The sequence below is a fragment of the Neophocaena asiaeorientalis genome, unplaced genomic scaffold, assembly GCF_003031525.2.
Source record: "Neophocaena asiaeorientalis asiaeorientalis breed wild unplaced genomic scaffold, Neophocaena_asiaeorientalis_V1.1 scaffold540, whole genome shotgun sequence".
NCBI lineage: Eukaryota > Metazoa > Chordata > Mammalia > Artiodactyla > Phocoenidae > Neophocaena > Neophocaena asiaeorientalis.
The window spans coordinates 3,956,389-3,965,647 of NW_020172141.1; the positions used below are offsets into that span (position 1 = coordinate 3,956,389).

The 9,259-nt window shown below is 40.3% G+C and overlaps 1 protein-coding gene across 11 annotated transcripts in view; it reads left to right on the top strand.

Annotated features, from left to right (window-relative positions):
* Positions 1 to 9,259, top strand: part of NCOR1 (nuclear receptor corepressor 1) — a 141,924-nt gene that overhangs the window by 797 nt on the left and 131,868 nt on the right. The window lies entirely within an intron of this gene.

Consider the following 9,259-nt stretch of genomic DNA (forward strand, 5'->3'; position numbering starts at 1 on the left):
CTCCGGGGCGGAGTTGGTGGCTGTCCGGGAGTGTGCAAGGGGTCAGGGCGGGTGACAGCGGTGGACAAGTGCCTGAAGAGCAAACTAGTTCACCTTTGCGAGCAAACCACTTGGGGTGTAATGGCGAAGGGAGGGCGGGGGAGACGGTGGAGATCGGAACCCGGTATCTTCTGCCTTTTATCGTTGCTGTTTAATGTGAATTCTCTTTTGGGGGGAGGAGGGATTCGAGAAACTGTAATTGAGAAGTCAGTCTTAGTGGCGAGGAGACTGAATTCTTCGAATTAGCCGGATTAGGTATAGTCGTGTATTAAAGGTGTGGGTGGGAATAGGTGATATTTGTGAAAAGTGTTTGCTCAGAGAGAGTCAGTTTTCTTTTACCGATGTTGCATGCTACAGTGCCGCTTCTCCAGAGTTAACCTTGGAGAGCAGAGGTGTGGGTGATTCTAATCTGTGGGATTAGTGTTTTCACCTGCATCAGATTTGCTTCCCTAAGTATATCCTAATTGTACTGAAATTTACATTCCTTGCGTGCATCTTGGTGAGGCGGTGACTCGAGGCGGAACGTTGCGTAAAGAGCAACAGGCCTGGGATTTTAAAATGCCTACAAATATTCATTCATTCGTGCAACATGTCGTGATCAATAACTGCTGCTGATAGGTCACATGTGACTCTCTCTTGGATAACTGAAGAGTTGATGGCATTATTTGATTTTTAATACTTTTTGAAAATGTTTTGATGTATCCTTTGGTAAAGATATTTATTGACAGAACTAACTTGCCCGATCTCAGGAGCAGACTAATTTTAGAATATTATTTAGACATGGGTGAAGATTACAGAAGGAATAAGCAAGTTGTTGCAGAAAGAAACATTGTCTTTATTTTCTCATTCTGTTAAAATTCAGTGGAGGTTTATTTATTTATTTTAATATTTATAGTACACAGTTGCTTTGCCTTGCTTTAAGCACACCTGTTAATGGAAATCAAGGTTAACACACACACATGTATATAAATAATATGCACATACATACATAAGGATGTGATTGCTTGCAGTACCAAAATACTCTTTCCTTTTACAAAAGGCTTGCCATATGTTGGACTCCTACCCCAGAAAATTGCTTTACAGAGATCGTAAAGGTTATATTTCTGTGCCAGGGTAACAGCTCCCTCTTCTCTCCTGAAATGCTTTAACTGCACATCTCCTCTCATGGCATTTACACTTTCTACCTTGTATTTAAGTACGTACCTGTTTTATCTCCTATTGAGGAGCAGGGTGGGCCCTTCTCTGACTTTATCTTGAAGGCACTGCCTAGGATATTGACACTGCAAATGTTTATTGAACGAATAAACATTGTATTCTAATTAGGGAAATGTGTTCACATTACAGCTTACCAAATATATCTGCTAACCTGCTGTGACATATTTATATAGGTGTGATTTTCTTCATGATCTATGAGGAATAAATAAAAAAATAAATTTATTTATTTATTTATTTATTTTTGGCTGCATTGATTGGGTCTTTGTTGCTGCGCGCCGGGCTTTCTCTAGTTGCGGCGAGCCAGGGCTACTATTTTTTTTTTTTTTTTCGTTGCGGTATGCGCAGGCTCAGCGGCCATGGCTCACGGGCCCAGTCGCTCCGCGGCATGTGGGATCTTCCTTGACCGGGGTACGAACCCGTGTCCCCTGCATCGGCAGGCGGACTCTCAACCACTGTGCCACCAGGGAAGACCGCAGGGGCTACTCTTCGTTGCGGTGCGTGGGCTTCTCATGGCGGTGGCTTCTCTTGTTGTGGAGCACGGGCTCTAGGCGCACGGGCTTCAGTAGTTGTGGCTCACAGGCTCAGTAGCTGTGGCTTGCGGGCTCTAGAGCGCAGGCTCAGTAGTTGTGGCGCACGGGCTTAGTTGCTCTGCGGCATGTGGGATCTTCCTGGATCAGGGCTCGAACCCGTGTCGCCTGCATTGGCAGGCAGATTCTTAACCACCGTGCCACCAGGGAAGCCCAGGAATAAATATTTTTAACTGGGTGTCTTGTTGGATTTAATCATGTAGTAAAACTTAAGAATTTGCCCTGCCCACATAATTTTTTAAAACACGGAATGCTCAAAATTAACTTTCTTTGAATTTGAGTAAAATTTGTCCCAAGGCCAAGCATATTTGTATTAATCAAGTTATTTTTAAGCTTTTTTTTTTGTAAATTTTGTGAAGTGGGAGATTGTCTTGCCATTGTTATCTGCAGCAGAAAAGCAGAGGCCTTTCAATATGCCAGGGATTGATGTAGGTAGATGTCAGGCCATTTGTTTCTCAGGTTTTTTGTGTTTGTTTTGTTGTTCAGTTTTTTTTTTTAAAATAAATTTATTTATTTTATTTATTTATTTTTGACTGTGTGTTGGGTCTTCATTGCTGTGCGCGGGCTTTCTCTGGTTGAGGCGAGTGTGGGCCACTCTTCATTGCAGTGCACGGGCTTCTCATTGCAGTGGCTCCTCTTGTGGAGCATGGGCTCTAGGCGCGCGGGCTTCAGTAGCTGTGGCACGTGGGCTCAGTAGTTGTGGCGCACGGGCTTAGTTGCTCCGTGGCATGTGGGATCTTCCTGGACCAGGGCTCGAACCCGTGTCCCCTGCATTGGCAGGCAGATTCTTAGCCACTTCACCACCAGGGAAGCCCCCTGTTGTTCAGTTTTAACTGTATTTTGTGAGCTGTCTTTTTTTTTTTTTTTTTGTGACCTGTCTTAATTGCAATTTCAAATTCTTAACTGATGCCTGAGAATGGTAGAGATCTCAAATACTTAGTTACTTCCTTGTGTTCATTTACTTCAGAGACTGGATTTTACTGGAATATGGTGCAAAGGTTGTCAGAGTTTATTATGTCTGGACTTATCTGTTGGTGTGTAGTTCATTCACTTGTTCAACCAGTGTGGCATGCCTTATGTTTACAGCATGTTACTGAATTTTATAAAAGTATAAAGTTGACCAGATCAGTTACATGCACAAAGAACTCAGTCTGTAGATTGATACTTTGTCCTTTTCAGGTTTAATGTTGCAAAAGTACATTTAGATAGAATATTATTATTATGTTTCCTCCTAGGAGCCATGCATCCCCACAGCCTCATACTCCTTGACAGTCAGGTCTAGAGCTGCCCATTCCAGCCTCCTCTGACTTTAAGCCCAGCTGCTTCTCCTGATCAGTCCAGCTCGAGGTGACTTGGCGTCTCCTGTCATGCTGCCCTGTCCCTTTAATTGTCTTATTGATTTAGTATTTTTATTTTATGGCTGTTTAATTTCCCTGGTATTTATGGCCTGTTTTCCCCCAACTACATTGTGAGGATCTCTGAAGAGCAAAGGTCTCACATTTCTTTGAGTTTCTCAGTGCACCTGGTTTGAAGCCATGCCAGTATTGCTGCTCAAAAAATTTAAGAATTCTATCTTAATAAATAGCAATTTATTAAAGAGTATCAAATCTTGTGTTAGATACCCCTAAAAAAAAAAAAAACATTGGTTTTCTATCAGGACTCCTTAGGAGTATTGAAAAGCTATGAAAGCTTCTGTCATGTAGCAATAACTGTATGTAGAGCCTCTGTTTTTTATTTTGGTATTATGGTGGTGGTGGTTTTCCATGAACATTTTTACTTTTCTACCCCAGAAGCTTGTAAGCGTGTGTGGTAAAAATATTACTTGGATTGTTTTCAGATACATATTTTTTTTGGGGGGGCGCTCCTCTTTGCATGTGAAAATGAGACCATACAAAGACATAAGAATGTTCCTGGGGAGCTCTTCAGTTTGATTCTTCCATGTGTGCTGCTGTTACTTTTATTTAATAATCTCAAAGACAAATCTAAATTGGTTAAAATAAGATGCTCATAATTTATAGAGTTACAGAATGTAGAGTCATGTAGATTATCTAGTCTTACTTGTTTTACTGGTGAATAAACTGAGGGTCACTGAATTGAAGGGGTCTGGCCTAAATTGTTACTGTTGGCCAGTAGCAGAATCCAGTCTTCTGCCTTCCAGGGTAGCTTCTTCTGGGACACCATATCATCCATGGGATGAGTCAATGTGATGATTGACTACTACTTAAAACAAAAATTGGGGTGGGTGGGAAATGAGTGCTCAGTCACTCAGCTTAGATATTGAATTTAGGTACTCCCCCTAACTTTACATTTCTGCAGTGAAAATGTAGCTTGAAAAAACTTGGTATTGATCTACATTAGTAACATGATCACCAGGAATTATGTTTCATTTTTAATCTGCTATGATGATTAAAAATGAAATGACAGTACCTTCTGTCTTCTTAAACAGAAATGTCTTTAAGGTTATCTGGACCTACTGATGTTTCATGGAATTCCAGTGTTACAGTGATGGAAATTTTATTATGCCAATGGTTAGGTACCTCTGAGATACAAATAGATAGATTAAATTATTTTATATATTAGTTATTGCTTGCTTCACTTACTCTCAAACTTCTGGACTTTTTTTTTTTTTTTTTTGGACTTTTTTTTTTTTAAGTGTGAGAAACTTCAATTGTTATATGAAAGCTTAGATAAATAGCGTAAACATTTTTTTTAATGCCGTGTTGAAAAGCTCATATAGAATGTTAGTTTTCGATAGGTACTCATGCCATAAAATTTATTTTAAAGGAAAAGGCGTAGTATTCTTTTTAAACTAATGCCCTCACATGAATACTGAAGCATGGCATGTGTGTTTTTTAATCAATTTTATTTATTTTTTTATTTATATTTGGCTGCGTTGGGTCTTCGTTGCTGCGCATGAGCTTTCTCTAGTTGCCGCGCGCGGGGGCTACTCTTAATTGCGGTGCGCGGGCTTCTCATTGCGGTGGCTTCTCTTGTTGCGGAGCACGGACTCTAGGCTTGTGGGCTCAGTAGTTGTGGCTCGCGGGCTCTAGGGCGCATGCTCAGTAGTTGTGGCGCACGGGCTTAGCTGCTCTGCGGCACGTGGGATCTTCCTGGACCAGGGCTCGAAACCATGTCCCCTGCATTGGCAGGCTGATTCTTTACCACTGTGCCACCAGGGAAGAAGTCCCATAGCATGTTTTTTTATTCCACTTGGGCTGTTAAATAGTATGCCTCTTTTGTGTTGCATTAAGAAGGGTTGTTTTTTTCCCATTCTGTGCTCTTTTCTGGAATGCTATTTCCCTACCTTACTTTTCCAAACTCTACCGCACCTACATACTGCCTATTTTTTGAGGGGTTTTGAGCACATATCACTTCATCCAGGAAGTCAGTCTCCCTCCTCCTTCCTCTTCTCTGAAGAAAAGTGTTTTATGGTCTGGAAATTCTTAATGCCTCACTTACGCCTCTGCTATAACGTCATAGTTATTTATGTGCATGCCCGTTTAGTCCCCACTAGACCATAAGCCCATTGTGGGCATGTCTGTGTCTCAGTTATTTTTTGATCCTTCCCCTCACCCCACTCCCAGAATAACACTGTCCCCAGGAATGGTGTAGTAGAAATTTGTTGAATGCATAATAAGCAGCCCAGCTGCTTGGTGCAGCTGTGGAAGCCGACGGATACACATTTGGGAACTTGATGGTGAGTAGTTTTTGGAAATAAAAAAACAGGTAGAAATTCACCAGTGTCAGTGAGATAAAATGTCTGTTATCAGTGAATTATTATTTTTGTTTGTTTGTTTGTTTGTTTGTTTTTGATTTTTGTTTTGTTTTTGGCAGTACAAGGGCGTCTCACTGTTGTGGCCTCTCCTGTTGCAGAGCACAGGCTCTAGACGCGCAGGCTCAGCGGCCATGGCTCATGGGCCCAGCCGCTCTGCGGCATGTGGGATCTTCCCGGACCGGGGCACGAACCCGTGTCCCCTGCATCGGCAGGCGGACTCTCAACCACTGTGCCACCAGGGAAGCCCTGTTATCAGTGAATTATTAAAGCGTTTCTTTAAAAAAGTATTTCTCTCAGTTTACTGGGATTTTTGGGAGAAAGAGAAAGTAAGCACAGAATCAGTTCATCAGATTATTTGTATTTCAGTAATATTAGAACAAAAATGTGTTAATTTATATATGCAGGGGACTTTGGAGTTCAGTGCTAGGGAAAAAATGTGAATTAGGAATAGTTGGTTTATAGGATTATTATAAAATCCCTTTGGAGGGATCCCTTTGAAAGAATAGTACTTGATTAGTTTTATATCAAAAATTAAATTTTTGAGTAGCTTAGTCCAGAACAAAGGAAGAGGAAAGTTAAGATTACCAAATGATTTTGATCCCCGCCCCCCGCCGGCAGTTTCTACTTGAGGAATAAAGTTTGGAGTGTTTTTCTGTTTTTTTCCTTCGTTATACATAAACTGAAATTAAACCAGAATAAATTGAGGTTACATTTTTTTAGGAAAATTTGACTAAGTTGTTAGGAGGGCCATAACATTTATGGTTACAGATTGCCTCCCCCCCCATACTTTATTTAACTGATAGGCTCTTTTCTTGACATTTTTGTTGTCGTACACAGTTTAGCATCAGAGTAATCTGTTTTCGGCAGTTCATTTCCCTTGGCAATAGCACAGGGATTTGTATAATTTTGAAATGTTTTAAGTAGTAATCATCATGCCTTTGAACCCCTGTTCAAAGACATTTAACTTTGTATTACTTTTGATTAAGTTCTTTTTAATTCAGTTTTGAATAACGATAACTTTTAAGTATTTGGAATGAAATCAAAACTTGTGCTTTCTAGGAGTTACAGCCTAAAATATACACAGTGTAAATATACCAGAAGTAGGGAATGTGTAGTCCATTAACTGAGTGTGTGTGTGTGTTTGTGTGTGAGTGTGAGAGAATGGGAGGAGCGAAGGGGGGAGGGCATCAACTGAGCAGGAGGGGAGGGTGGAGGAAGTTACTCCCTATTTACACAAAACCATTTTAATGAGTGAAGGGGGATATGTTAGTTTGAACTCTTTACTTGTCTTTTATTTATTATAAGTAATACATTATTTTACAGAAGTACAATATGGAAGTATATAAAGAAATTGAAGCACCACTTCCTAGATGTAACTTGCTAAGTGTTGTGTATTCGTTAGGTTTTTTTTTTTTTCTCTGTGTGTATGTAATTTTCTGTATTGTGGGACCATGATATGCTGTTCTTGTGTATACTGCTGTTCCATGTTGGTATTTTTAGAGCTACTTCTATCATTAACAGTTACATAGTATTCCACTTATAAAAAGAAAACACTATAATTTGTTTAATTAGTTTCCGGCCAGTACTGTTTTGTCAGAAAAACAAAGCTGTAGTGAATTATTTGCGCGTGTGTATGTGTATGTGTATTTATTTTGTACATTTATGCAAGCAGCTTTGTAGCATAGATTTCTGAAGTAGTGTTGCAGATATATGAATAGTGTAGATCTGGATGGATATTGTCACAGTGTATGGGTATGCCCCAGACCCTGGCCAGTACTGGATATTGCACATTAAAGCATTTTGCCAATTTAAGAAGTAGAAAAAGGGACTTCCCTGGTGGCACAGTGGTTAAGAATCTGCCTGCCAGTGCAGGGGACACGGGTTTGATCCCTGGACCAGGAAGATCCCACATGCCGGGGAGCAGCTAAGCCCGTGCGCCACAACTACTGAGCCTGTGCTTTGGAGCCCGTGAGCCCCAACTACTGAAGCCCGAGCGCCTAGAGCCCATGCTCCGCAACAAGAGAAGTCACCGCAATGAGAAGACCACGTACTGCAACGAAGAGTAGCCCCCGATCGCCGCAACTAGAGAAAGCCCACGCACAGCAACGAAGACCCAATACGGCCAAAAAATTAATTAATTAAAAAAAAAAGTGGAAAAAAAAAAGTGATTCTGATTGGCCTTTATCAATCACTACTGACGCTGAACATTTTTTAATGAAGGGAGTTGTATTTCTTTTAGAAATTATCTACTTTTGTTCTTTGGTTATTTTTTGATGGGATTGGTGTTTTTCAGATTGATTTGAAGAGCTGTTTACATATTAGGGTATTCACTTTTTACGTATGTGCACATCCCCCTACCCCCCAGCTGTTCTTTTGTAGTATTATGTAGTCAGATATATCCAACGGGACTGTGCTGGCTATGTGACCTTGGGCAGATTACTTAACCTCTCTAAGCCTTAATTTCCTTATTTGTAGAATGGAAATAGAGAATGTAAATAACATTTAGCATAGTGGCTGGCACACGGTAAGTAAAAATTCTAAATGTTAGCTGTTTTCATTATTGGTCTATATATGGCTTCTGAGTTTCATGCTCTGCTTAGACCTTCCTTAGTCTAAAATTTAAAATATTCATCCATCTATTAAACTGAAAAAGCAAAGTGAGGAATATTAAGTATAGTATGCTACTGCTTGTTTTAAAGAGGAAAAATAATGTGTACATATTCGCTTTTATATCAGAATATTTCTGAAACAAAACCTAGGAAACTGGTATTCCTTGTTGCTTGCTGTAGGATGGAGAACTGAGAGGCACATGAGTGAGAGACTTGATTGTATACCTTGACTGTATTTTTTTTTTTTTTTTTTTGGGCTGCGTTGGGTCTTTGTTGCTGTGTGCAGGCTTTCTCTAGCTTCTGAGTTTGGGGGCTACTCTTCGTTGCGGTGTGCTGGCTTTTCATTGTGGTGGCTTCTCTTGTTGCGGAGCATGGGCTCTAGGCGCATGGGCTTCAGTAGTTGTGGCACACGGGTTCAGTAGTTGTGGCTCACAGGCTCAAGAGTGCAGGCTCAGTAGTTGTGGTGCATGGGCTTAGTTGCTCTGCCGCATGTGGGATCTTCCTGGACCAGGGCTCGAAGCCGTGTCCTCTGCATTGGCAGACGGATTCTTAACTACTGTGCCCCCAGGGAAGTCCCTTGATTGTATTTTTAAAACAAAGAAGTCTTTAGATTTTAATTTTTTATTTTATTATTATTATGTTTTTGCTTTGCCTTCCTTTCTTTTCCTTTTTTTAAACTTCTAATTTTTGGGGTCCATCTGGAATTCATTTCTAGTATACGACATGAGGTAGACATATATTTTGGGGGGATAGAGGTGTGTATGTTTTTTCCCCTGAAAGAACCAGTTGTGTCAGCACCATTTGGTGAATAATCCAGCCTTTGTCCCAGTTACCAGATTTGCACCTTTTATCAGTTTACTAAATATGTTTGGAACTGTTTCTAATCTGTTATGTTTTCTTGATATATGTTATCATATTCCTTAAATTACTGTTGTATAATTTTAATACTAGTAGGGTTAGTCATCTGTTATTACTCTTTTTTTTTTTTTTTTTTTTTTTATATTTTTGCCTTTCTGGTTTTTTTTTTCTTCTGG